This window comes from Notechis scutatus, chromosome 2, assembly GCF_049901735.1.
Source record: "Notechis scutatus isolate UNSWTSFEM ecotype Mainland chromosome 2, rNotScu1.2, whole genome shotgun sequence".
Classification (NCBI taxonomy): domain Eukaryota; kingdom Metazoa; phylum Chordata; class Lepidosauria; order Squamata; family Elapidae; genus Notechis; species Notechis scutatus.
The window spans coordinates 37,234,193-37,261,470 of record NC_142010.1 but is presented as its reverse complement, the minus strand read 5'-3'; the positions used below and the strand labels follow the sequence as shown (position 1 = coordinate 37,261,470).

Sequence of the window (27,278 nt, the reverse complement as noted above, 5' to 3'; positions counted from 1 at the left end):
TTGGGAAAAAATGTTGCAAAACAGGTTGGATGGCTTTAATTGCGTTCCTGCTGGTAAGACCTGCTGTTAGATTAGAGTGCACGTAACTCAGTAGCACATGGAAATTGTAATCACTGAAAAAGAAAAGTCTGGGGAAAAGTAGATCGCGGAAAAAAATTGCAGAAAAGAAATGCCATTAGGAGAAGCCGATTGTGTAACATGTTGTGTGCCAGGCACCACAAAATTGTGATAAAATGCTTTGGCCCTGCCTTTCAGAGCTCCGCTGTGGCCTTGTGTTGTTTAAGAGGCCGCAGAGGGCCCAGCTTGAAAGCATGGGAATGCTCTAGAAAACAGCTGAGTTCTTTAAGAGGGAAGCTCCTTTGCTAGGCAGGGAGCCAAGCATGTGGGCATGTGAGAAGGTGGGAGGCACACTGTAACTCATGCCTTCTGTCCTTTGGATTGATGAAGAGTTTCCTCTTGTAGAAAGTTAGCACCCACCCTTCTCCTAGAAGTATGAGATGTAATATTTTGAGAAATATTAAAAAGGCAGAATATTATATTTCCCTGGATGAGAAACAGAGTAACATGCTCTTGGAAAGCAGCCTCTACCTTTCTTAATAGCCCACAGCAGGATGTCAACACGTAAGAGATAAAGAGATAGCTAGCTCTATTCATAAGCAAATACCCTCACCCAAGATCCAACAAACGTAGGATTAGCCCTTCAGCCACAATAGGATTTGCCCAAAGCCCCTTTATTGTATCGTCTCAGCAGTTCAAACTTCAACCAAACTTAGCTCAGGCAATCTCCTAGGATTTGTACATGGCCCATTGGAGTCTGACAACAGCTAATAGAACAAATGTTCTTGCACAGAAACAGGAAGCTCAAGTTCAAAGCCCAAGAGAAGGTATAAAAACCCCTCATTTTCAATTCCATGTGGTCAGCTGCCCAGAACTATCCATATGCTTCTGCTTCATCAATAAATGGACCCTCTTTCCAATCAGCCTCCATTTTGTCTCCAGTGTCTTTCTCCTGGCTTGGAACTGAACCAGATGGATATTTCTTCCAACACTCTGTTAGGCAGAAAATCACAAAGAAAGAATGAAAGAAAGTTTAGCTGATTTAGAACTTCTCCACCTGAATGGGGAAATGCTTGAAGATCCTCCAATTTGAAGATGTAATAGTAGGGTCCTAGGACTCAGTGCTGGGCTATAGAAGCCCAGCCAAAATAGCACGGATTTTACTAATTATGGGTGCTCTTGTTTCAGCACTTCCTGTGCCTGCACTCCAGTAGACCAAATACTTTCTCCAGCAATAGCCTGAGATGCAAAACACTGGGGTCCCCAATGGCGCCCTAAAGCTGCAGAAGTCCAGCAGCACAAGTTGCTACCACATTGTAACCTTTAACACAGAAATTATTTAAATGAAGAGAGAATAGCGGGGTTGAATTAATTTAAATCCTGTTTAATTTTTCTCCTCAGCTCCGGTTTTGACCCTGCTCATTTGTTAGAATGCACCACTCAGTAATTATTCAAAGTGTGTCCCTCAGTGGTACGGGGAGGGGGGTGATACACCTCTCTAATCATGAGTTAGAGAAGTGTTTTTCAACCTTAGCAATTTTAAGATGTGTGGGCTTCAATTGCCAGATTTCCCTAGCCAGCGTACTGGAGGCAGGGAGATTCTGGGAGTTGAAGCCCACATATCTGAAGTTTGCCAATGTTGAAAAACACTGAATTGGAGCTACAGTGAGTCTCTTATTGATGTGATCAAGCAGAACAAGCCAAGAGAGAGAGATTTTTCCCAATTTCTTTTGTGTTCCGGCTGTTCTCGTGTGAAGTTTGAATGTTTCTTCCTTGTAGTTTTTATAATCTGATCAAGGCCAAGGACTTACAATCATTCCAGCAGGATAGGAGCGTTTGTTATTCTGTCTTATCAAAAGAGAAGTTTCTAAAGTTGGTAGTCTTATTCTTTATAATATTTGTGATTCGCCTTTAGACTAGAGAATCACAACTGTGGGCTTTCCTGATCAAGGACACCTTGGACTGAGGACAGAAAGTGCAACAAAAGATAGCCACAACAGCAAGCAGAGGCTTATTACCTCATTTCCTTCATGAGAATTAACTAGCATAGCATTGCTGAAATCACTGGTATCGCTTTTCACTATTGAAGGACCTGGTCTTTTATTTCCAGCAAAATAAACTCTTCTACTCTGCCAAGAAGCAAGAGTCTCACACTAGGTCATGCTGGGGTGGTGATAATCAGGATGTTGCAAATGAAAACAGTAGATTGTGCTCTGTGTTTTGACTAGAGACTTAACTATAAATAATTCCTTGAACATACCAAAGCCTTCTCCTTCTTAATAATCTAAATTTCCTTTTCCTTTACAGAATATTCTTCTCCTTTTGAGTTCTAAAGAGTAAACTTATAATGATGTAGAAAGGCTTAATGGCATTTCTTGGCAAAATGTCACTGCCCACTAGAATAAGTAACTGTATTCTTGATATATATGTATGTATGTATGTATGTATGTATGTATGTATGTATGTATGTATGTCAAGAATACAGTTACTTATTCTAGTGGGCATTTATATATATATAAATAAATAAATAAAATTTGGTGCAAGAACTTACTCACTACCATGAGTCTTCAAAGGAAGCCTGCTTCTTTATATGCTCTTCACACATAAGCCAGTGATGCTCCCCAGGAGAAAGACCAAATTCTGATCGATTGTCCCTGCTGTTTGATCAGCGAGTCTATAGCTTTGTAGTACAGAGCAACATGGGAGAGATTATTGCAGAATTTTCATCTTCGGTTTTGGGACTTGGGTTTCAGAGCAGTGTATATTTTGTGACTACAGACAACAAATAAATATATTCCTAATAATGACATCTCCTCCCTGTCTACTCAAAACTAAGCCCTATGGAATAAAAGTCACCCCCATTCTGCATTACTGATATATGGCAATGGTATGCCTATTGATTTAAAGTAGTCTTATTGTTAACTGCAGCAAAACATTGCAGGAGAGAGTGGTCCTATAAGTTGTTTATTCAGTATCAATTCCCTGCTCCCTGTAACAATTCCAATTAGTTTCCCAACCAGGTTTTCTGTTCTACAACCCAGCCTGGCTTGCCTTGCTTAGTGTATTGGGGGATTGCCCATTCCCCACCCCCCACCGGATTTATTCCATCACAGAACTGTGTGCCTCTCCAAGCCTTGGGAATTTCATAAACCTGGTGATATTTCCCTCTAGTGTGTGTGACTGGTGCTTAAACTGCCTTTAATTGGAAGCTGAGAGGATTATAATTACTGTTATTACCAATTATAGCATTGGCAAATGTTATAACTGAAATACAAGGTTTTCAATGTCCTTACTCTTTCACAGACACGCATATACACATCCACGTACATATACATGCAGGAAAATGCACATTAACCAAAGCCCTAAGATGTCTTACCTCTTCGAAGTGGGCTGCCGATGCTACTATAACTTTACATTGGAGTCACAAATTTTGCACATTTGGAATTGCTGTCCCTTGTAGTCCCTGTAATAACCCCCTTTATCATAGCTGCAGCCATTCCTCCATATCTATTAAATGCCCTTGTTTGGAATGAAGGTATCATACCTTTATATGCTCCTGGAGATGCCAGCTATCGACTAGGACCATTGATGCTTAAGGCCTCCTCAAATATTGTGTAGCATCCAACATATCACAGGATTACATCATTTCCTTATGCAAAAAGAGACAATTGAGAAAATGATGTGGGATGTGTGTTTATGCATGCCTGCATGTCTGCTTCTTTTCTAGATATGACACTGTCCCAATGGAGGATGAGTTTGAACATATACTGGACCTTTGTCATCTTAATAGTGATTTAAGGCATCCTTCTTACAAGATGATAACGACTTCTTCATACTTTCCCTCTTGCAGAAAGGGATGTGGCTCATATCAATGGACATGCAAGATTCATTTTCCCTCCACATTTTAATAGTCCCTTTTTTGTTTGATAGTAAATAGATATTTACTGAATTTGTGCTTTACCATTTGGCCTCTCCATGGCCCCAAGAATGCATGACATCCCTTATTAAGTTCCTCTGCCCCTAAGGTATTATTTTATTTCCTTATCTAGAAGATTGATTCCAGCCACTATGCCACGTGGCTCATTTTCTTCTACTACTAGAATGATTCAGACTCCAAGCCATGTATGAGAAGTCTTCCTTTCATCTCTCATTAGTCAGTTATTTCATGGAAACAGCGATAGATATCATCAAAGGATCTGGTTTTCTACTGATGCCATGACTGATCTCATGACTTAGGGACTGATTACATACAGATGATCTCCAGTCTAACAAGAATCGGGGACTATATTGTTTTCCCATCTACTGGGCCACAGGGTGTCTGCTTTGTTCATTTTTTGATGTGTCCCTACAAATGTGATCTCTTTATTTTACTTTTATATAGAGATATGTTCTATATCTCTGCAGAGATATAGAACAGTTTTACTTGATTTTGCCCTCTGCTCTGGAAAACCTTGTTCCTACAGACATGCTTGGGATTTCCCTTCTCTAATGGTCTGTAAGATAGTTAGCATGGTTCTTGTTGAATGGATATCTGGGTGTTAACTGAAGTCGGATGATTTTACAACACTAAGCCACCAGAAATTATTTGAGCTCCATTTTTAGAAATATTTGTTTTAAATAAATATCATAAATCATTTTAATAAGGATTCAGTCTTCATATATCATCCTAGGCTCAGCAGCCAATGAGAATGTTCTTCAAATACAAAATAGCTTATTTATGTATAATTTATCTCACTTCATTTTAATATGGCCAATCACTTTCATAATTATAGTGCCATTTTAGGGAAGCTTTTCAGGCTAGGATGTTATTCAGGATAAGAGGAGGGGGAAGAAGAGGAGGAGGAAGAGGAGGAGGAGGAGGAGGAGGCCTTTGTAATTCAGAAACTGAGGTACATGTAGATTGTAACTAATACAATTTCCTTTGGCAAGACTTAGTTGGCTTTATGTTTTCTTGTGATGCTTTGACACCAGGATTGGTGGGAATGTAGTGACTAGTTGAATACATTGTTGAATTATGAGCTTTATTATGAGTTTTAATTATTAATTATGAGTTTTATTTATACGAAAGTTATTCTTACGATGAGGAAGAAGCTTGTTAAAATTGTATTTATTTGTATGTCTCATCAAAGGCACTTGGCTATAGGTAAGGAATTCAAACAGGTATGCCTCACAACCTACTAACTATAGACAATAGTGGATAGAATTTTGATGCATTATTTAGATCAGGGGTGTCAAACTCGATTTCATTGAGGGCCACATCAGGGTTGTGTTTGACCTCTGGGGGCCGGGTTGGCCCAAGCACTCTGCCATCAAAAACGAGTTCCTGAGCTCTATTTCCAGCTGCAACGGCCTCTTGCAACCTTCTGCCAGCAAAAATAAAGTTTGGGAGAGCCGCACACAGCTCTCCTGAGCTCCATTTTCACTGGCAGAGGCACTGCGGGCCAATCCCTTGCTGTTTCCAGAATGGCCCTATGGGCCAGATTTAAGCAGCCCACGGGCCAGATCCAGCCCCCGGGCCTTGAGTTTGACACCCCTGATTTAGATATTAGATCTTTCTTATCATTTCTCCTCTCTTGACCTGTACCAATACTTCCCAGAACAGTCAGGAAGAAAATGTGCTGGTTTGGGCTCCTCTCTGTAAGGTCAGTCCCAATTGCTGTTAATAGGGAGTGAGAGATCCAGGCCACAACCACTCTTTTGTACTGTGCCACAGGGTTCTCTCCACTCCTTTTTAACATTTATATGAAGTTTCTGGGTAAGGTCATCCATCAGCATGGGTTGAAGTATCCTCAGTATGCTGACAAGACTCAATTTCATATCTCCACTCCTGGTGATCCAAGTGATGCTGTCACTGCCCTCTCATAATGGAAGCTGTGGAGGTCTGCATGGGGGAACAACAGTTTCTGGCTGAATCCTGGCAACACGGAATGACTTTGGGTGAATGAAGCTTCAGGATCCATTAAGGACTGTAGTGTCCTTAATTCTGAATGAGGTAGACCTGGTTCACCTTAATCAGCAATTTCTATTTGAAGAGCAGGCAGTAGGCGTGGCTAGGGATGTCTGTGCACAACTTTGGATTGTGCACCAGTTGCAGCCTTTTCTGGATCAGGAGTCCCTGTCCTTAGACATTCAAGCTCTCACGTCTGGACTACTGCAATGTGCTCTACATGGGGCTCTCCTTGAAGATCATTTGAAGCTACATCTGGTGCAGAGTGTGGTGGCATGGGCAGTTTGGGGGGCCCTAGAGGGGCCTATATTACACACTGTTCCAAGAGCTAGGCTGGCTACTGGTTTGCTTCTGGGTGCAATTCAAGGTGTTAGTTATCACCTGTAAAACTCTACATGGCATAGGTCCAGCCTACTTGAGGAAACATCTCACCCCAATGGGCCCACCCCACAAATGCTACCAGAGAAGAAATACTGCAGACCTTGTTGGTCAAGGAATTCCAGCTGGTGAGGTCCAGGCTTTTTGGAAAATCTTGACCCCTGAGGCTCTCACCCTCCTGACCTCCCATAAGGGCCTGTAAATTGGCTCTGCCATCTGTCTTGAGCCCCCAATGGGGGATAATAGTTCTGAAGGTGGTTGATGGACCAATAGCAGATCCCACCCACCCCCCTCATTCCAGCCCTTCCCTCTCTATCTTTTAGTCATAAGTGTAATTTGCATTTTTATTGTAGTTAGATATATGCCTTTGCAGGGTTTTATTGCTTTTACTGTTGTAAGCCACCCAGAGTCATCTTACGGCAAGATGGACAGCAAACAAGTTTAATAAGTAAAATAATATGTTCTATTTTGATAGAGATTTTACAATAATATGTTGTTCCTGGTTATACTACACAATTATATAGTATTTATTAGTGAACAGTTACTCCCTACCAATGTAAAATATAAGATAAAATTGTATTTTTTTTATTTTTAGTTCATTTATTCTCTCGTCTTTTTCTGGTTCTCATTTTTTTTAAAGTTCAAGGGTTGTTTTATTTAATTTTATTATTTAGTGGTTCTTGGCATTCTGCTTATATTTTGTGTCCTGTAGAGACAAAGTTTAACTTTTAAAATGGTGCAGAGTAGAGGAAGGATCACCTGGTATCCTACTTTCCCACTTTTTTTTCTGCTATCCTTAATGATTGAAGCTGGGATAAATAATACTTTCTGCCTATGGGAACAGCCATGCTAATTGTCCATATATTGTTTCCAGAAGCTCTGGAAAGTCTGTGTTTTGTTGACAGATGGATATTTAGATAACCCAAATTCTTGCCTGTCTTTCATGATGGTAAATTCCTGTCTAAGTATGTTTTTTTTTAAATCTGTCACCTTTTTTTGTTTTTGCTGATGTTGAATGAATAAACATCAACTTCTATTTTTTGCCAGCTGAACTTGAGCTGCCTGTGTTTTCTCTGAGTTGGATATAGAAATTGGGGCGAGCCTATTGGGTGCAGACTAGACTGGAAATGAGCCCCTTGTATTTTCTAGCACACGGCCCTGGCAGTCTCGCTGATTAATTTATTTATCTGTGGTGTTTGTTATATTGGCTGACGTGAGTATTAGGGATCATATATCAATTTTTATACAGTCTTGCTAATTTGTGGAAATGAACAAGGCCGATGGAGTTTCCCCTCTAAAGAAGAATGGGGGGAAAGCCCAGCTGACAACCATTATGTTACTGACTTAATTAAATTAATGTCCCTAATGTTTAATTAATATACCTTGTCTAACGTCCTCGGTGTTCACTCACACCATTGTGCTACCTGGGTTAGCTTTATGCTACATAGCTGTATTCTAAATGGTAAATCTAAAATGGCAAATAGGTATGCTTAAAAGTTTATAGGAACCTCAGATGGAGCTTGGTAGGTCTGTTGAAATAGTATTTCTACTTCATTTTTAGACTGTACTTTGGGAGCAGCTTGCAAATCTAGAGTAGTTGGGAATTCGAAGCTTGAGTACTACAGAAGAAAGGGGTATGTTTTAACCCTGGACCAAAAAGGGACTTGCACTGTACACTTTGGGTTGTTCAGGTTAGAACATTATGAGAATCAGACTGTTTCGAACTGGGACTTTGTTTCTGCACACACCAGACCTTTATACAGAATTGCTTTGGCAACTTGGCTTTGAAAAATAGATTAGCCCAGCTAATAGGTGAGCTGTACCAGGCAGCTATTAGAGAAGCTGCTGTTGAACACCGGGGATGTTCAGTGCATCTTTAAAAGGACCCCCAATAAAAGCTCACAGACACTGAGGGAAGCAGCATACTGGGCAAGACAGAATAAATTATCACCCTTGCTTCATTGTCCCCCCCTCCCTCCCAAATCCTGGACAGCTTTTACTTCTTTTGACCATGGAATGGGCTCCTGTTCAAAAGGAGCCTAACAAATGACCAGGGTTGAGGTAGCAGCCCCTTAAAGGGCAGAGTCAGCTCTCTCTCTCTCTCTCTCTTGCTTTCTCGCTTTCTCTCTCTCTTGCTCTCCCTCCCTCCTCCCCCCTTTCTCTCTCTCTCACACACACACTCCAGTGGTGAGATTCAAAATGTTTTACTACCGGTTCTTTGGGCGTGGCTTGGTGGGCATGGCTTGGTAGGCGTGGCAGGGGAAGGACATTGTAAAATCCTCATTCGCTCCCCACTCCTGGGGGAAGGTTCCTGCAAAATCTCATTCCCTCCCCACCCCACTAACCTGCTTTCCAGCTCCATTCTCCTGTGCAGGGCAACAAAAGAAGAACCAGTCGATCAGCTGGGACTCCGGAGGCAGAGAATAGATGGGTGTGTGGGGCCAGTCAGAGGTGGTATTTGTCGGTTCTCTGAACTACTGAAAATTTCCGCTACCGGTTCTCCAGAACTGGTCAGAACCTGCTGAATACCACCTCTGACACACACTCTCCCTCCCTCCCTCCCTCTCTCCTTTCCCTCTCCACCCCGCTCTCACAAGGACAGTTTTTCCTGGAACATCATCACTCTGCTAAACAAATAATTCCCTCAACACTGTCCAACTATTTACAAAGTCTGCATTACTATTACTGTTAATCTTCTCATCACTTCTTATCACCCATCCCTTCCCACTTGTGACTGTATGACTGTAACTTTGTCACTTGTATCCTTACGATTTATATTGATTGTTTCCTAGTATGATTTGATTGCTTATTGTACCCTATGACTATTATTAAGTGTATTGTACCCTATGACTATTATTAAGTGTTGTACCTTATGATGCTTGACCCTTGACGAATGTATCTTTTCTTTTATGTACACTGGAAGCTTTTGCCTCAAGACTAATTCCTGGTGTGTCCAATCACACTTGGCCAATAAAGAATTCTATTCTATTCTATTCTATTCTATTCTATTCTATTCTATTCTATTCTATTCTCTATCTGTCCCCCCTCCCTCCCTCCCTTCCTCCTCCCCTCTCTCTTTCTCTCTTGCTTTAACACACAATCCCCTCCTGTGCTAGTAGCTGTTGGCCAGGCTCCTGTTGAATACACCCATACCAAATATTTGCACAATGCTTTTTTAGTTATCTTGGGAGATTACCTCCTCTCCATCCTGATCCCAGCATGAAAAGCTGTGGATGGATCCTTGTTGGCTGGGTGACATTTGGTGTGAAGGCAGCAAAACAAAGCCAAGAAAACCATTCACTCCCTTATTTTTTTAACAAAATAATTTGTCTTGTACGCTATACAGAGGCAAGAGGGCAATTGCCACCACAGCAGCAAATTTTACAATAACAACGTTTTCCTCAAGGATTTGTGGAAAGACAGCAGAGGGAAAAGGCCCCATGCCTGCACTTGGAGTAGCTTGGGGGAAGGCGGAAACTGATTGCAGATGTCTTGGACTGGAAGAGCTATCGCAGTAGGATTGTGTGGCATGACAGTCAGAAAGAACAAGGCAGCTGTATCCTCTGACAACAATGCTTCACCCCAACTGTCTTCAACTGTTGGGAATGGAGGAAAAACCCACAGCCCTCTCAGGAACAAATTTAGAGCCAGAAGTGCGTCTCCGCTTGAATTCATTGTGCCTCTTGCCCCTTTCTCTGAACCAGAAAGGGGGCAGAAAGAAGAGGGATGATCGGTTCCTCAGATAGGACACCAAAGGTTCCGTGTTCTCCTAAGCAAATCTTCCTTTGACTTGAGAAGACACCTTGATCAGGAGGAGGGAGGTTCTCTGCAGCTGTTTGAGGTTGTGGCTTCCTGGTCCTGTTTTTGCTGGGATTCTGAGAGCTCAGCATGGGGATCTTCTTGTGTGCCTTACAAATGGTCTTGAGGTCTCTTGAACAGGGGAAATAAAAGGGTGAAATCTAGGCAGAGCTTTTAGTTGGAGAACTACTGACTGACTCTGGACTGTCTTCAGTAGCTGGTGTGGATCATTCAATTTATTTTGACTTAATTTCATTTTATGTATTCAATGTAGTTGATGTTTGACTCCCAAATGACCTGAGCAATTCACAATATACCAAAGAGTATGCAACATGATACAACTGAAAAAGAGAAATGGATGGATGGATGGATGGATCCAACCAGCCAGCCAGCCAGCCAGCCAGCCAGCCAGCCAAGGTTTTAGAAATGCCATCAGGGAGGGAACTGTACAGATCACAGAGGGAACTTTATTCCAGAAGGCAGAGAAAGTGTGCCTTCTGGGACATGAAAGATGACACTGTTTATTTGAAGCATCCTGAAATATGCCAACCCTCTTGACTTATATCAACCATAGGATGAACATCATGGGAAATTGTCAATACTTCAAATAACCAGACCATATGCCCTGTAGGGCTTTATAGGACATAACAAGGAGAAGCTTCTTGGATGAGAAGCAAAATATTTTCAAGGAGAAAATACCCCACAAAAGTGCAGTTGCCTTTGGAAAAGCACCTTTGGGACATCCGTGACCTGGATGATTGAGAATCTCCATAGATAGACTTAAGATAGACACTTTGGATTGTACACAGAAACTGTAGCCAATCAGTTCACGGAGCAGAGGTGTCATATAGACATACTGAGGTTTATGTATCACAATTCACACAGGTGCATTCTTAAAGCTTCCGAATAATCTTCAAGGGAATTTCCATGTAGAGCAGGGGTGTCCAACCTTGGCAACTTTAAGCCTGGAGGACTTCAACTCCCAGAATGCCCCAGCCAGCTTTGCTGGCTGGGGCATTCTGGGAGTTGAAGTCCTCCAGGCTTAAAGTTGCCAAGGTTGGACACCCCTGATGTAGAGCACATTGCAGTACAGGTAGTCCTTGACTCATGACCACAACTAAGCCCCAAATTTTTGTTGCTAAGGAAAACAGTTGTTAAGTGAATTACTGCAGTTATCAACAAGGTTCTTAAATAAATCTGGCTTTCCCATTGACTTTGCTTTGTCAGAAGGTTGCAAAAGGTAATCAGTCACATGACTCCAGGACACTGCATCTGCCATAAATACGAGTCATTTGCCACGGATCTGAATTTTAATCATAAGACCATGGGGATGCTGCAATAGTCTTAGGTGTGAAAAACAATCATAAGTCATTCTTTTCAGTGCTGTTGTAACTTTGAACAATCTCCGAATGAACTATTGTAAGTCAAGTATTTACCAATGTTGACCAGTAGCCAGGGCACGAGTGACTGTCGGAAGTATCTCCCAATCCAGCAAAATGCACAAGTGTTACACTAAATGCAGCTGTGCAAAAACTTCTTAGCTAAAGCTGCCACCTGTTTACTGTTCTGGAACTGGATATCCAAGAAGACCTCCATATAAAAGGATGAGCGGAGAAGTGTGGCCCTGTTGCAGCAGAAAATGCATATTTTGTTTTTGACCTTCCAGGCTGCTTCAACCCAACCAAGGTTAAAATTGGAATCTCCCCTGATTCGTTTACTCCAACCACATAAACATCAATTATTTACTTTATGTAGGTATCTTTCAGCTAAAGCAGGTCTGAATGAGAAAATGGCTTAAAGGTTACAGCCAGTAGAGCTGTAGAGCAAAGCACCGATGAGAGTTCCTGCCACTGGGGTACTTGTTTGTCTGAAAGCCTTGGAGTGCCCAGCATCTCAACCTGCAACCCAGTTGACCCAGGTGTTCAAATGAAACAATGACAAACAAATGCTAGGATATTGTAATAATCCAGGAGAGCCATCAAATTCCCCTTGGAAAGTCATAGGTCAGTATGAGGCTCTCCTGCTTAAGGACTCTCCCATTGCCTCTTCTAAGGCTTCTTTTAAACACACAGAAGATACGTATAATTAGAACCAAAAGCTCACGTACTCATGATCTATAAGGTACGCTTCTCTACGATTCCTTCTTGGAATTCTTCATGCTTCACTACTCCAGGAACCTGCTCTTTGGGAAATTGGTTGGAAGACTAGAAATGATCATTTGATGGGGCTTCACTCCACTGCATCCAATTATCTCATCACTTTTAACATTTTCTGAAACTGTACTGCACAAGTAGAATCCCTCTTCAATGACCCAGCAGTCAAGTTGTTCCTTTCTTTTGTTCTCTGGCTTTGCATGGTGAGAAGTCTGCATTATGAGAGGAAACAATACAGAAGATTGGCAGTTCTACGTGACACTCAATATTTCTGGAATTCTCAAAATATTTCATTCTTTTTTGATGCGTTAGAGCAGGGGTCCCCAACCACCGGGCGCGGACCGGTGCCGGGCCGTGGAGCACTCTTTACCGGGCCGCAAAGAAAAAAAATATGGCGGCTTTCTTCGCCTTCGGTGAATGCTGCTGGGATCGGGATCAAGGACACAAATGAAAGAAGGGGAGGGAGGAAGCAACGAAGCCTGTCCTGCTCTCTGGCTCAGCTCTCTCAGTCGCTTTCTCGCTCCTCCACCAGCCCAGGAAGAAACTGCTTCAAAGAAGCCGGTGGGGGGTGGCTTTCCTGTCGCCGCAGCTTCCCGAAGCGCCCGTTTCACCCCCCCGCCCGCCCGCCCGCTCGCGAGTTCAATCCACAGTGCTCCTTGTTCTGCCTGCCTGCCTGTCTGGTTGTTTGGGAGCAGCTTCGGCTGAGAATAATAACTATTCGCCTCTTTTTATCAGCGAAGCTGCTCCGAACGAAGAAGGCCGGCAGGCAGGCAGGTAGAATGGAGCACTGTGGATTGAACGCGAGCGGGCGGGCGGGCGGGTGGGGTGAACGGCGCTCGGGAAGCTGTGGCGACAGGAAAAGCCACCCCCGGCTTCTTGGGCTGCTGGAGGAGCGATAGAGTGACTGAGAGAGGAACGAGGCAGACACCTGAGGAGGGAGGGAGGGAGACACCTGAGGGATGGGGCTGAGGGAGGCAGGGCCGAGGCGCTCCCTGAACTTGGTGGTTTGCTGGCAGACGCGTTTTATTACCCGACTAGGTAACAACATCAGATGTTACCTAGTCAGGTAATGAAACGTCTGCAAGCAAACTACCAAACTCGGATTCTCTCCCCCTCCCCCGGTCCTTGAAAAATGTTTCTGCTTGAAACCGGTCCCTGGTACAAAAAGGTTGGGGACCACTGCGTTAGAGAATAATTGAACCCTTCTTCAAAATTCCATTGAGCTGATTGAACAAGGGCAGATTATCATAACTTGACAGACAGTTCAGCTGCCTTCAGTTTAAAATTATTCAGGATAATTCATATAAAGCAAGAGGTATCTTCTCCATATATTCTGATACCTATTCTTTCAGGTATCTTCTCCATATATTCTGAGCTTGTGTCCTACAGACAGTTTACTTCAGCAAAGAATTTGTCACACTCAAATCTCTCTCTCTCTCTCTCTCTCTCTCTCCCTCCCTCCTCCCTCCCTCCCTCCCTCCCCCTCCCCCCATGGTGTGCTGGTCATAACTTTTCAGAAACAAGAAGCTGTTTGCCCTAGGTTTAAGAAGGATAGTGTGAAGTGAGTTCAAGCTTTTCAGCATTTTCGCAATAGAGATGTTGTTCACTGGAATTTCAACAAATGGATTCCATTTCATGTGATGCATGAAATGCACACCAGCGTATTGGAATACACCCAAGTGAATTTGTGTGCTAGAAGTATGTCTCACTAATCATGTTTGAAGTTACATTTTGACCACAGTGGTGTGGCTTGGGTTTTGACCAAAAGATAGACTTCAACAGCAGAAACATGTTCAGCTAAATAGCTGCAGCCACTATGTTTTACTTGGAGACAGCCCCATTTTACACTCAACATAAACCTATATAGAATTCCTTGGACAGTTAAATATGAAAGTCTTGGTAACTTTTTAAAATAATATTCTCAGTGCCGACATCCATTCCTTCTGATGCACGCTCAACGTACAGTGTTTCAAATGTGTGCTAAGCTATGGTCTTATGCAACAAGTCCGAAGTTTGCAAATATGTTTCTTTTCTCCTTTATCATGCTGGAATCTACTGAACATTGCCTTGCAATTACTAATCCTGATGCAAGCTATTGCGCTAATGTAAGTTTGGGGTGACCTGCTCTTCAATATGGCAGGAGGTCCCGGTTTGTAAAACTGGTTGCACCTGAAAACAAGAGTCCCAAGGGCTACCCCAACCCTCCAGGAGGCAAGAAGTGCCCTCTGAAAGACTGCTGGAGGGAAGGAGGGTCAAATCTGTTGTGAATAGAAGGGCCTGGCCCAGGCATTTCTATTTAGAAATTCCTTTCTTTTCAGGTTTCCTTTATTAAGCAATTATATTGGAAATCTCAAATAGATGTATTTTTAACCTCAATTAATTTTGATGGCGAAGCCCTATTCTTTGACTTGAAGTGCTGAGAATGATTATTGGAAACAGTTTCCCTGACACATGATTGCTTCCATCTGTAGCAGCGCCATAGTAAACTCAGCAATTTCCTTTCAACTGTTTTTAGAATAGTGCCCACACAATGTGGTGCAAGTACAGAGTTAACAATTGCTGTTGCCCTAGTTCAAGTACTTGACAATTTTGAGGCTGTCTGAGTCTCAGGGAATGTCTTATTCATCAAGACAGATGTGCCATTCACTGCCTTGAGACTATTCTGATGTGAAAGTGTGAAAGCATTCTCTCTTGTGGTAACAGCGGTAACAGCACCCTTTGAAATTACTTTCTGGATCCCCAAAATGATCTGTTAATTGCGCTCTTGCCTTCCTCTTGAATTGTTTTCTTCTGCTGATTCAAACCCATCAGAGGTTGGAAATCAACTGCACCTTTATCTGCCAAGGAGATAAAGATATAATATACTCCGTATGCCACGTATCCTCAGAGCCCTATTTTGCTTGACCATTTTGAAAACGCAAAACCAGGGCTCTTGCACAGGTAATCAGTACTTTGACTCTGGTTCGTAACGTTCTGCTCCGGGGAGAGATCATCAGACTTTTATTCTCTCTCTTTGAAGATATCATACCAGAGAATCTTAAAGTGGTGAATGAGATGTTCCTCTTTTTGCAGTGTTGGGGATGTGAGTCCATCCTGGTAGGAAAGCTGAAAGGCTCAAAGTTGGTTGAATTTTGCGACGACCACCCTTGGTCACAGGGAAATGGCCTAACTGGAAAAGATGTCTTGGTATTTTCTGAAAGGAAAGCGCAGGACATTCAGGAACAGCAAAAGGAAAGAAATAGGTGGGCCCACTGGTAGAAGAATGCAGATTTTGCCGAGGAGTTGTCTGAAATTCTTTCCTCAATAAATGAGAATATTTGTGCTAGTTGATGATGTTACCTAGTTTGGGTAAGGTAATGTCTGCAAGAAAACAAGCAAGCTCAGACAGCACTAAGGACCCCTCATTCTTTCCTCATTTGTGAAAAATCAAAAGGAGTCTGGGAGTGCATTTTATTGAAAAGCTTAAGCTTGTGAAACAGGGATGAGGCAGTGGGCCAATGATAAGGTGGTATCACTGAAGGAGTTTCTTTATACCATTACACCACAACATTCAAAGGGTGTTCATCCCAAATTGTATAGACCAGTGGTGGAATTCAATTTTTTTTACTACCAGTTCTGTGGGCATGGCTTATTTGGCGGGCGTGGCTTGGTGGTCACGTGACTGGATGGGTGTGGCTTAGTGGTCATGTGACTGGATGGGTGTGGCCAACTCAATGTCACTCACATCAGGGGGTGCCTCACCTGGCCCCTCCCCTCCCAGCCATTCCTTGTCACCCAGCCTCAACTTATCTATAGTTCTGTAAAAATGTTGTTCACCTTTTTTGACTTTATTATCTCCATACTATTGATGTACTTTCATGGACCATTGAAAAGAGGAAATGGCTGACATGCTTTACTCAAGAGTGTGATAGGCAACAGGCTTTTAAGGGACTGCCACAAAGAAAGGGGGACAATGTATTTTCCAAAGAAGCAGAATGCAAACAAGAAGCAATGGATGGAAACTGAACAGAGAGAAGCAACCTAAAACTAAGAAGAAACTTCCTGACAGTGAGAACAATTAATCAGTGGATCTGCCTGTCTCCAGAAGTTCTGGGTGCTCAATCACTGGAAGTTTTTAAGAAAAGACTGGACAGTCATTTCTCTGAAATGGTACAGGGTTCACCCCAAGCTCCCTTCTAAGTATTATTCTGACACCTTTCCCAGGATTTCTACTCAGAGTTTGGCATCCTCAGTTTTCTTGCCTGAGCTGGGGGTTGGACTAGAAGACCTCCAAGGTCCCTTTCAACTCTTGTTAAACACATGTATTTTATGCTCTGGACTATTGACATTGAATGCATGTAAACCCTGAAAAATATGTGGTAGCCCTGGGCAAGAGAAAGGCAGAAAAATCACTCTAGGTGTAGGGACAGGGTAAAATATTAACACATGATAAATAATGGAACAATTAAAAATAATAGCACAGAGTTTTCTCTCTCTTTCTCTCTCTCTCTCTCTCTCTCTCTGTGTGTGTGTGTGTGTGTGTGTGTGTGAGAGAGAGAGAGAGAGAGAGAGAGAGAGAGAGAGAGAGAGAGAGAGAGAGAGAGAGAGAGAGAGAGAGAGAGAGAGCACTTAGCAGACAAGCATTTTGGAAGCAGCTCCTTTAAATTTCTCCAAGGCTGGAGTGGATTCCCCCAACCCCTCTGTCAGACCACATTCCTTCTCACTCCAGCACTTTAAGTCACAAGGCGAAAGCCATACTGCAGCGTCCATGGGGAATCCTTGGAGAAGTTTTTAAAGGACCTGCTTCCAAAACACATTTCTTTTACATTGCAAACGTGCTCCAAGGCTCGATTCACTCCCACCCCCTCTGTCAGACCACACTCTTTCTCACTCCAGGCACTTTACTCACATGGGGAAAGCGATACTTGCAGTGTCCATGCCTTTCCTCTTTTCCCCCCTGGGGAGAAAGAGGATGTGGGGAATGGAAAGCTAGCAGAGCGATTGCAAGTGAGCGACCGGGTGACCGGGTTGGGGGCATGGCCAGCCAGAGGTCACCACCGGTTCAGCGACCCACGCCAAATAACCACTACCGGTTCACCCAAGTCGGTAAGAACCGGTTGAATACCACCTCTGGTATAGACTGAGAAACTCTACAGGCGTTTAGCTATACAATTTGGGATGAATACCCTTTGAATGGTGTGGGAGTAGGAATGGATTTCCAGAGGAAAAATTGCAGACTACAGGAACCAGGAGCACCACTCAGGTGACCCTAAGGACACAGATAAACCTCCAAGTGCTTCAACGACCCCAAAGGATGCAAATGACCAGCTGACTGCAAGGAAGATAATCCTTCCTTTCCCCACTATCCTGTCAGAGCTGAAGAAGCTTCTTGGATGAGAAGCAAAAGGTCTTCAACAGGAAAAACAAGAAAGTCCAGTTGCCTCCTGAAAAAGCACCTTTGAGAGTTCTTTGGGCATTTCCAGATTTTGGAAAAAGGCTGTGGCCATGAGATATTTATTTATTCCTTCAATTTATTTATATCCTGTCTTTCTGTTCAAATGTGTTCCCAAAGTAGCTAAAATAAAAACGCACTAATACCAAGAGATTGACATTAATATCAAGGCAGGAGATTTCTTGATTTTTTTTTCAAGCCTCAACAGGTGCTTGAACAGGAATTGGCTGTTTGTTATTTAACTGCTGAAAAACAACAAACAGGAAGGAACTGCTGGAATTTGTAGGAAAACATTTCTGGGGTCTGTGAATGCTGTAAGGAAAGAGATGAGTGAGAAACCAAATCGTTGGAAGGAAAATAATAATTTGCATTGTGACTTAGGTACTGAAAAATTATTGAGGATAGCAAGAAAGCTGATCCTTCAGAGCTCGGTTGAGTAATAAAGTAAGACGACACGCTGGAAACGTGCACCCTGCTACTGTAGTGATCATTTGCCAGGTTGCTTCCTGTTCTGTAGAACATTAACAGTGATACTCCCTAAGGCAAATCAGCCCTGGCACCTTGCTGGCTGAATACACACACACACACACACACACACAGACACACACACATGGATTTTTAAAAATGCAACTCAAGATGCTGAGACAGCTTTGTTGTGTGTTTCCACCTTTTGTAAGATTGGCGGTTGACAAAACACTGGCAGTCATAGTTTTGTTTAGGTGAACACTTGGCCAGCTGGCCCGTATTTGGGGCTGAATCCTGCCCCGTGGAACTCCCCAAGCAGCCCCTCCCGAGATAGGGAGGAGCCAGAATGAGGTTCTTTGTTTTCTCCTTGCACTGATGAGAGCACAGGTCAAGGGGAAAGGCCACAGTTCAGAGGGCAAGAGGACAACTAGGAGATACATTGTCTACTCATTTCACAAACAGAATGTGCCAGCTGAGGGTGAGGCAGTGAAATGGCTCTGGCTGCTCTCTTTTGTTCCTTCAGGCACCAAGGAATTGAATCCTGTTTTTGGCTGGATTGCTTATATTTCTTTTGGAATATACACAAAACCAGTAGCTCTGCAGTCAGTTGCCCAAAGACGAAAGGGTGACAATCCTAATGCCAGGATTAATCAGTGTAAAAATTGTGGGTTACTGTTTATGGGTCTGGAGAGTTTCGAAGCTTTTTAGGCTTTTCATTAAAGGGGAAAAACACATCTCAGCGATGAACAACAAAGAAAGATCTAAAGTGCTGCAACTCTATTTTAAAAGCAAAAGTTTTTGCTAATTTCAAACTTGGTTGTCAGAGTTTATTGAAGTTACAGCTTTCTGCAAGAAACGATGGTTTAAAAAGGCTTAGTTCAGTTTCCAAAACCACCAGTTTTCTTTGGCAGGATTTGGGCAGGCCAGTTTGCTCTGCTTGGCTTGGCTCTGTTGTTTTGAAAGTCCCATGTTCCATGCTGGAAGAAAGCCACCTACTATCTATCTGGGAACTATGCAATATATATATAAGCGAAATACCACTCATGCAGCATCATGAAATCTCCAGAACCTGTAAAGCTTACAAGCTTGAAATTTGGCACATATGTTCCCCTTGGCTTCTAGATGCTCGCTAAGAAAGGATTTTTCAAAATGACCACCAGATCATTAGTATTTCTTAATACAGTAATTAACATACGCTGATGCTAAGGAGGAAAGAAGGAAAGGAAAGGAGGAAAGGAAAGGAGGAAAGAAAAGAGGAAGGGAAGGGAAAGGAGGAAAGAAGGAAAGGAAAAGAAAGGAAAGGAGGAGGGGAAGGGAAGGGAAAGGAGGAAAGAAGGAAAGGAAAGGAGGAAAGAAAAGAGGAAGGGAAGGGAAAGGAGGAAAGAAGGAAAGGAAAAGAAAGGAAAGGAGGAGGGGAAGGGAAGGGAAAGGAGGAAAGAAGGAAAGGAAAAGAAAGGAAAGGAGGAGGAGAAGGGAAGGGGAAAGAAGGAAAGGAAAGGAAGGAAAAGGAAGAAAGGAAAGGAGGAAGGGAAAGGAGGAAAGAAGGAAAACCCGGGCTCCTGCATAGCCCAATCACATAGTTTCGTCACAAAGCACTGATATCCAGCTAGTACATCTATACAAGCAAGAACCTTATGAGTTAGTAGGTGACTATATTTTCCTTGTAACATCAAGACTTCTTTTAACCCTGGCTTGTTCAACAAGCAAAACTGAATCAGTCTTACATGTTTTATGGGTTGTTCATCTGGTTTCTGATCTGTTTTTGTCTGTTTATCTCTATCCAGATAAAAAGGCTGATGCATAAAAACAAAGCAATAAGCCATGCTTTTTCATTTAGACCTGACAGCATGTCATTGTTAAATTCAACCAAAATTCACAAAAAAACAAGAAACATTGGTTTCAGATTATAATGTTGCCAAAATTTAGCTCCGAGATCATTCTTGGGATAGATTCAACAGCTAAGAAACAATCCATATTAAAATTTAGCATTATGTATGAATCAGGTGAATCAGATATCTTGCAATACAGATACAAAAATGAAAAGTAATATCTCTATCTAACAGTAAAGTTAGTTGTTTGTAAGCTGTCAAACATATCAATAATACAAGTCATCTTGCTAGACTCAAGGTCTGGATTCACACATTATGCCAAGCCATAATATTGCTTAATATTGCTTAATTTTGACTTAGCAGTTGTTCCTTAATTACTAAACCATGTATATGGCTTAGTGCAATAACACAACTGAACCAGTATGAAAAATGGAGCTGCGCCTCTAACATTGGAGAAGGAAGGAAGGAAGGAAGGAAGGAAGGAAGGAAGGAAGGAAGGAAGGAAGGAAGGAAGGAAGGAAGGAAGGAAGGAAGGAAGGAAGGAAGGAAGGATTGTTTTAAGTTTTTAATGTAAACCTCCAGAGGATGACGATAGCTGGGTTATAAAAATGAATAATAATAAACAACATATTGCATGAAGTGCTAATGAAGCGAAAGTAGTTTCTTCTGCTTGATTTCTTTGAACAGTTGGGAGTGAGGGACAAGGGGAAGGAGAATATGCCACATGTTTCCAAACTTTTTCAGTCCCTATTTCTATTAGCTGCCTGCCCCAAAATGAGTGTGGACTTGCTCTCTATCTCCCAGATGACTGGCAAGGCAGGCATAAATAACTTAATGAGTGTCTCCTCTTAAGTGAAAGCAAAAGCCAATTCAAAGTTAAATTGAACTGCAAGTTGGTTTAAGCATAATGGGTAAAGCCTTTACGAGCCTTCATTTGGATGTGGATTATTGAAAGGAAAAGACATTGACAAAATTCTCTTTTTGTGTGGCTCCCATTCATTAAAATAAGATTAGAGTGACTTGGTCTTTTTTAGGAACAGAAGGGTCAGATAACATCCTGCTGAATGACTGAAACATGGTCTGGCATGGTTACTTGGGAGATAGCCCTGGGGTATGTCTCAATTCCTGCTCAGCCAAGGGATGCCATCAAGGTTCTGTCTCAGTAGCCAGAAACTGGGAAGATCTGGATGGTGAGGAACAGGCTCAGGTTCAAGCCCAGCAAAATTTTGTGGAGGTTAAGTTTGGCCAATCAGCTCTTGAAGATTTTCATTTTTTTACTTCTGGAGGGACTACAGTTCCCCAATCAGAACTGATCAGATGTTCTTTGTGAACCTTGAGAAGGTAATGGCAATGGAGTCTAGGCACTCCTTTGCTCAAGTACTGTATATCGTGTGTGCCAGTTGTAGTTATTGGATTGGGAGGCCATGTTCACAATCACCCATGTGATTTGGTGTTCTCTTATTATTGCAATGCACTTTTATGAAGTTGAGACTGCCACTGAATACCACTTGGAAAGTAAATCTGCTCCAGAATGCAGCAGTGTGGGTATTAGTGTACATGCCCATGTAACATCATTCCTGTTGCATGCCCATGTAACATCGCTATTGTAAAAGCTGGTCTAGTTCCTGATAGACTTGCAAGTACAATTCAAGATGCTGATTGTCAGCTAGAGAACTCTTCAAGGCACATCTATCTTTGATTGCTTTTGTCAATCAACAAGTACCAAAAGGGCAGGCATGCCAAGACGTTTCTATTAAACAGTGAAATCTGGTAGGACTGAGTCAGTATAGCTTGCATTATCATTATAGCTGCCTATTAAACAGCATTTCCCACTCCCACCCCAAGATCCAGTTGCCCTGAAGACTGATGTCATTATCTAGTTTGGTAATGAAATGCCTGCAAGAAAACAGCCAAGCTCACAGAGCACCAGGAACCCCCACAACTTACCTTTTCCATTGACCAGAATGGCCCAGAATGTTATGTGGCTTTAGACTACGGTAATATATATGGCATGAAAGGACCCCAGTGATATTGATACTTTTTAATATTTTCTTTGGGTTATTTACTCTCCTTTTGGGAACTTTATTCCATTTTTATTTCTTTGATTATTGGTAATGTTGTCAGACACCCAGATTTTGCAATTTTATAATTGCTAAACATAACAGATAATCCTCAACTAATTGAGCCCAAAATTTATGTTGCTAAGGGAGTCTTTTGTTAAGTGAGTTTTGCCTCATTTTACAACCTTTCTTGCCATGGTTGCTAAGTGAAGCAATGCAGTTGTTAAGTTAGTAACATGGTTTTTAAGCGGAATGTGGCTTCCCCATTGGCTTTGCTTTGTCAGAAGTTTGCCAAAAGCGATCACATGCACTGCAACCATCATAAATATCAGTCAGAGGCCAAGCGTCTGGATTTTGATCATGTGACCCTGGGGATGCAGCACTGTTGTAAGTGTGAAAAACGGTCATAAGTCATTTTTTTAAGTGCAGTTGTAACTTTGAACGGCCACTAAACGACTGTTGTAAGTCAAGGACTATCTGAAATTTGAATTAAATTATAAATAAATGAATGCCGAATGAAGATATATTAAACAAAAACCATTACACTTTGTTCAGCTGCCTACAACAGAGGTCTCCAAACTTGGCAGCTGTAAGACTTGTGAACTTCAACTCCCAGAATTCTCCAGCCAGCTGGAGTTGCCAAGTTTGGGGACCCCTGGCCTACAACGTAATATTGACATAATCTTTGCTCAACTATATGTACAATGATTCTTGAGTAAATACTGTTTTCCAGCATTTCAAATAGTGCTATCAGCTGAACTTCATTTGGAGATAGGATTTGTTCGTGGTGAGGTCTGGTACTCATTTTGATGCTGTGGATCAAGACATAAATTATGGTTTACCAACAACAAGCAAAATTTAGACATGCTGAAAATGTTTTTCACCACAGAGAATCCATTATGACTAAGCCTGACGGGAGGTAAATCTTCCTGGTCACAGAACAAGATTACAGCACCAGCAGTCAAATTATGCTTGTGTGTGAGAGCATGAAAGCATGTGCTTCAAGTGTGTACTTTTTGTGAACTATGGCCATGCTGAAATGCACAATTGGGTGCAAAGCACCCCGAGGATTCTGTGCTAATCCCAAATGAAGCAATATTATCAGCAGGAGAGGCATTTATACTGTCATATACAAATTCATAAGAGCATTCTCAAGTACTGAGGTCATGTTTTAGCAGTAAAATGTGAAAAAGACTACGCTCATTGCCTTTGCCTGCCCAATTGCAAATGCTTGTCTATGCCAGGATATTAATTAAATGGATAAACCATGGGGGTCCTAAAAATTATAGATGGATGCAATCCAACCCACCCCATTTTCATTTGAGGATGTGCATATAGTCCCGTAAAGGTAATTTTCTGCAAGTAATGTTTGCAATGGGACTCCAGCTCAAGCATCTCTTTATCACCTGTTGACAGAAAATAAAGCAGGGGCAAGTCCCATTTCTGCAGCTAAGAGCTCCACTGTAATAAATGAAAATAATCTCTCAGGTGTTTGAGGAACGTGCCTGGTATCACTAAGCTGCACAGAGTTAAATGTTTTGTTTGTTATTGTTACTGTTGTTGGAAATCTGGGCAGGGTTCAATAGAGAATAGATGTGTTGAGACTACAGAGATTTAACATGTGTGTATGTGTGTGTGTGTATACTATTATTTTTATTGATTGATGTGAATTAATAAATTATTAACCATTAAAAAGGGAGGGGAAATGCACAACTGAAAAGCAGTGCAGTATTTTATGATTTATTAAACAAATTTATAAGGCTGTCTGATTCATACATATGTGTCTCAGGAAGCTAACATTAGAAATCATAACATAATAGCAATAGCAATAGCACTTAGACTTATATATCGCTTCACAGTGCTTTCCAGCCCTCTCTAAGTGGTTTACAGAGTCAGCATATTGCCCCCAACCAGGTGGGTCCTCATTTTACTGACCTCAGAAGGATGGAAGGCTGAGTCCCTCATTCCTCCATGACAGCAGCAACACAATGAAACAAACCATCTATTCATTGTTCCAAGACCTGTTGACAAAACTATGCCTTTAAGGTCTTTTGGAAAAGCAACAGAGTGGTAGACAACCAAACTTTGGGGTGAAAGATGTTCCATACAGAAGGGGCCATCACCAAGAATGTCCTTTTTCATGGTCCTACCCAAATATACATCCCTGATCAATGGGACCCATAACATGCCCTGCCTTCCCACCCTGGTGGGCAGGCTGGATCCAGGGGACAGACAGTCCTTCAAATCCTGGTTCCAAAATTATGGCATCAGATTAAATCAAAGCAAAGCAAACATGGGAAGCTTCATAGAACATAAAAATATTGCTCAAGATTACTTATCTCTGCACAAGAAGATTCCTTTCACCAAGCAGGAATTCTTTGTTCAAGCCGCAGTTTTTCGATCATGTAATCTATAAAACAATAAATATAGCAAACATTCTGAGCTGTTGCCCAATGACAGCTGGCATATATTTATTTTATCAAATTTTTATTCCACTCATCTCCCCTATTTTGTAATATCCTGTCTTTCATACAGGAACTCAGGGTAATATGTATAGCACTATTCTTATTATTCCCCCCCCCCCCCAACAATCACATGGGCTGAATTTGGATGAAAAACTGCTCGCAAATCACTCAGCGACCTATCACAGTTGAAGGTAGATTTGACTCAGAACTAAAGAGAAAAGGATTCCCAAAAACAAGACCTGATTTGGTGTATTGGTGCACTGGTTAAGATGTTGGGTGGCCCCAAGGAGACAGAGCTGTATATGGAATAGAATAGAATAGAATAGAATAGAATAGAATAGAGTAGAGTAGAGTAGAGTAGAGTAGAGTAGAGTAGAGTAGAGTAGAGTAGAGTAGAGTAGTTGTAAGGGACCTTGGAGATCTTCTAGTCCAACCCCCTGCATAGCCCTCTAAGTTATGCATGACCCATTTATGAGCTTTAGGTTTTTTTGTTGGCATTTCCCACACAATCAAATTGGGTCCCATTTTGTTCTGTTTTTCAATTGTTATCCTGCTGGTGCTCAAACAGAATCCTAAACCACTTTGCCTAATTTCTTTCCAACATACTGCTGTTGCTGGAAACAATAAAAATGGAACTGCTGCTGAAATTGTCACCAAGCCTTCCACTTAAGTATTTATTCTCCACCTGTACCTGGCAGAATGCTCAAATAGCTTTTAGCAGATTGCGACAAAACATGATATACTCTGCCAAACTCCTCAAATTTGCACCCTTCGACCCTCAAGATGAGCTATCAACAATTGTGCCTGTGTTCTCACTTGCAAATTCATGATATTTGCATAGGAGATTTAGCAAGAAAACTCTTATATTTTACATACTGTACTTGAATAGAGAGATCTTTCAGATGGAGGGAAGTTGAGGATTGTTTTCACTCTCATTAGTGTTAACCTTGCTCCAGCATGAAACCCACCAGCTCCAGTGTCTTCCTCCACCTTCTCTCCACTAAGAGTGTGATCATTTTCAATGAGTCACATCTATGGCCACAGAATTGAAGTTAAGCTCCTGGTGCACGGTCTATGGAAAAAGATTGGCAGAATACACTCTCTCTGTGTGTATTTTCTCAGAGGTTGTCTCCCCTGCAAGTCAGTGGGGATAGATTGCCCTCTTAAAAAGGTAATGGAAGGACAAGAGGGAAGCCAAGCGAGGAAATACAGCTCTGTTTCGCCTGCTGCCAAAGGAATTGCTCAGCAGAGTCCAAGAAGACACATGCTAGCCGAGTGGAACACGGCTGCAGATGTCTCTTCTGCTAGAGTCGTTACCATGGCAAAATTTGCTTGTTGACTGAACACCAAATGGTGAAAGAAATCATATAAAGCTGCCTGTGTGGCATGTTCCCAGAGAAACTTGCCACAGCCTTGAAGAGGCAGCTGTCGGCTGTTTAGCAGTGTCTCACACCAACTGTAACTTTGCCTACCAAGTTAAATTTAGCAGGTAAATCCATTCACAGGCAAATACTGTTTGCATTTTTTTAAAAAAAAAGATGCCTAGTAACATGCCTAGTAAGCTGTTTAGATATTATGAATCATGTATCCAATCCCAGCCCTTTTCCAACTTGATGTTTTCTAGATGGAATCCCATCATGGCTCTTCTGGCTAGGCTATCATGAGATTATGGGACTGGGGACATTTATTCTAAAATGCTTTATTGGCACTGCTAAACTTGGATAGCAAGCATGAGAAAATTTGGGGCTGAGAGGCTGCCCCCTGAGAGATTGGGATGTTTTTCATCCTATTGACAATATACTTAATGTGAGAACCTAAATGATCACAAGTTGTTCTAACAACTGCTTTTCAATGGGAAACAGGAATTCATCAACTTCTTTGATAGTAAAAAGGTAATAATAGAGTAACAGAGTTGGAAGGGACCTTAGAGGTCTTCTAGTCCAACCCCTTGCTCAGGCAGGAAATCCTATAACATTTCAGACAAATGGCTGTCCAATCTCTTCTTTAAAACCTTCAGTGTTGGAGCACCCACAATTTCTGGAGGCAAGTTGTTTCCACTGATTAATTGTTCTGTCAGAAAATTCCTCCTTAGTTCTAGGTTGCTTCTCTCCTTGATTAACTTCCATCCATTGCTTCTTGTCCCGCCTTCATATGCTTTGGAGAATAGGTTGACCTCCTCTTCTTTGTGGCAGCTTTTGGAATATTGGAACACTGCTATCATGTCATCTCTAGTTTTCTTTTCATTAAAGTAGACATACTCAATTCCCGTAACCATTCTTCATATGTTTTAACCTCCAGTCCCCCCTTGTTGCTCTGGTCTGCCACTCTTTCTAAAATCTCAATATCTTCTTTATATTGTGGCGACCAAAACAATAATGTATTGGAGGATTCAATCCACACAATAATGTTCTTAATGTAGGAACATGAGCTTAGTTTTTAAGGGATTTTGGAAGAGAAATGCTGCTAAGTACCCCTTTGATTTTTCAAACTACATCAAGGTCCTAAATTATAGATACATAATATTTTTTGATTCCTGGACTGTGGCTTTCAGCAAAGTAGAAAATGGATGGATACAGAAGAAGTCACATTTATTGAACTTCAATCCTAATTTTCCCTTTACTCTCACCTGCTTTACTCTGTCATAAAATCATAAAAGTGAATTATTTATAGAACATTATTTCGGATGAAGTCTGAG

The 27,278-nt window shown here is 41.9% G+C and overlaps 1 long non-coding RNA gene across 1 annotated transcript; it reads right to left on the bottom strand.

Annotated features, from left to right (window-relative positions):
• Positions 1 to 715: 715 nt before the first annotated feature.
• LOC148132000 (uncharacterized) lies at positions 716 to 17,310 on the bottom strand. Its single transcript, XR_015747274.1, has 4 exons — positions 17,222 to 17,310; positions 3,602 to 3,706; positions 2,609 to 2,731; positions 716 to 1,048 (listed from the first exon to the last, which is right to left on the bottom strand). It is a non-coding gene; the product is annotated as an uncharacterized LOC148132000 (long non-coding RNA).
• Positions 17,311 to 27,278: the final 9,968 nt, after the last annotated feature.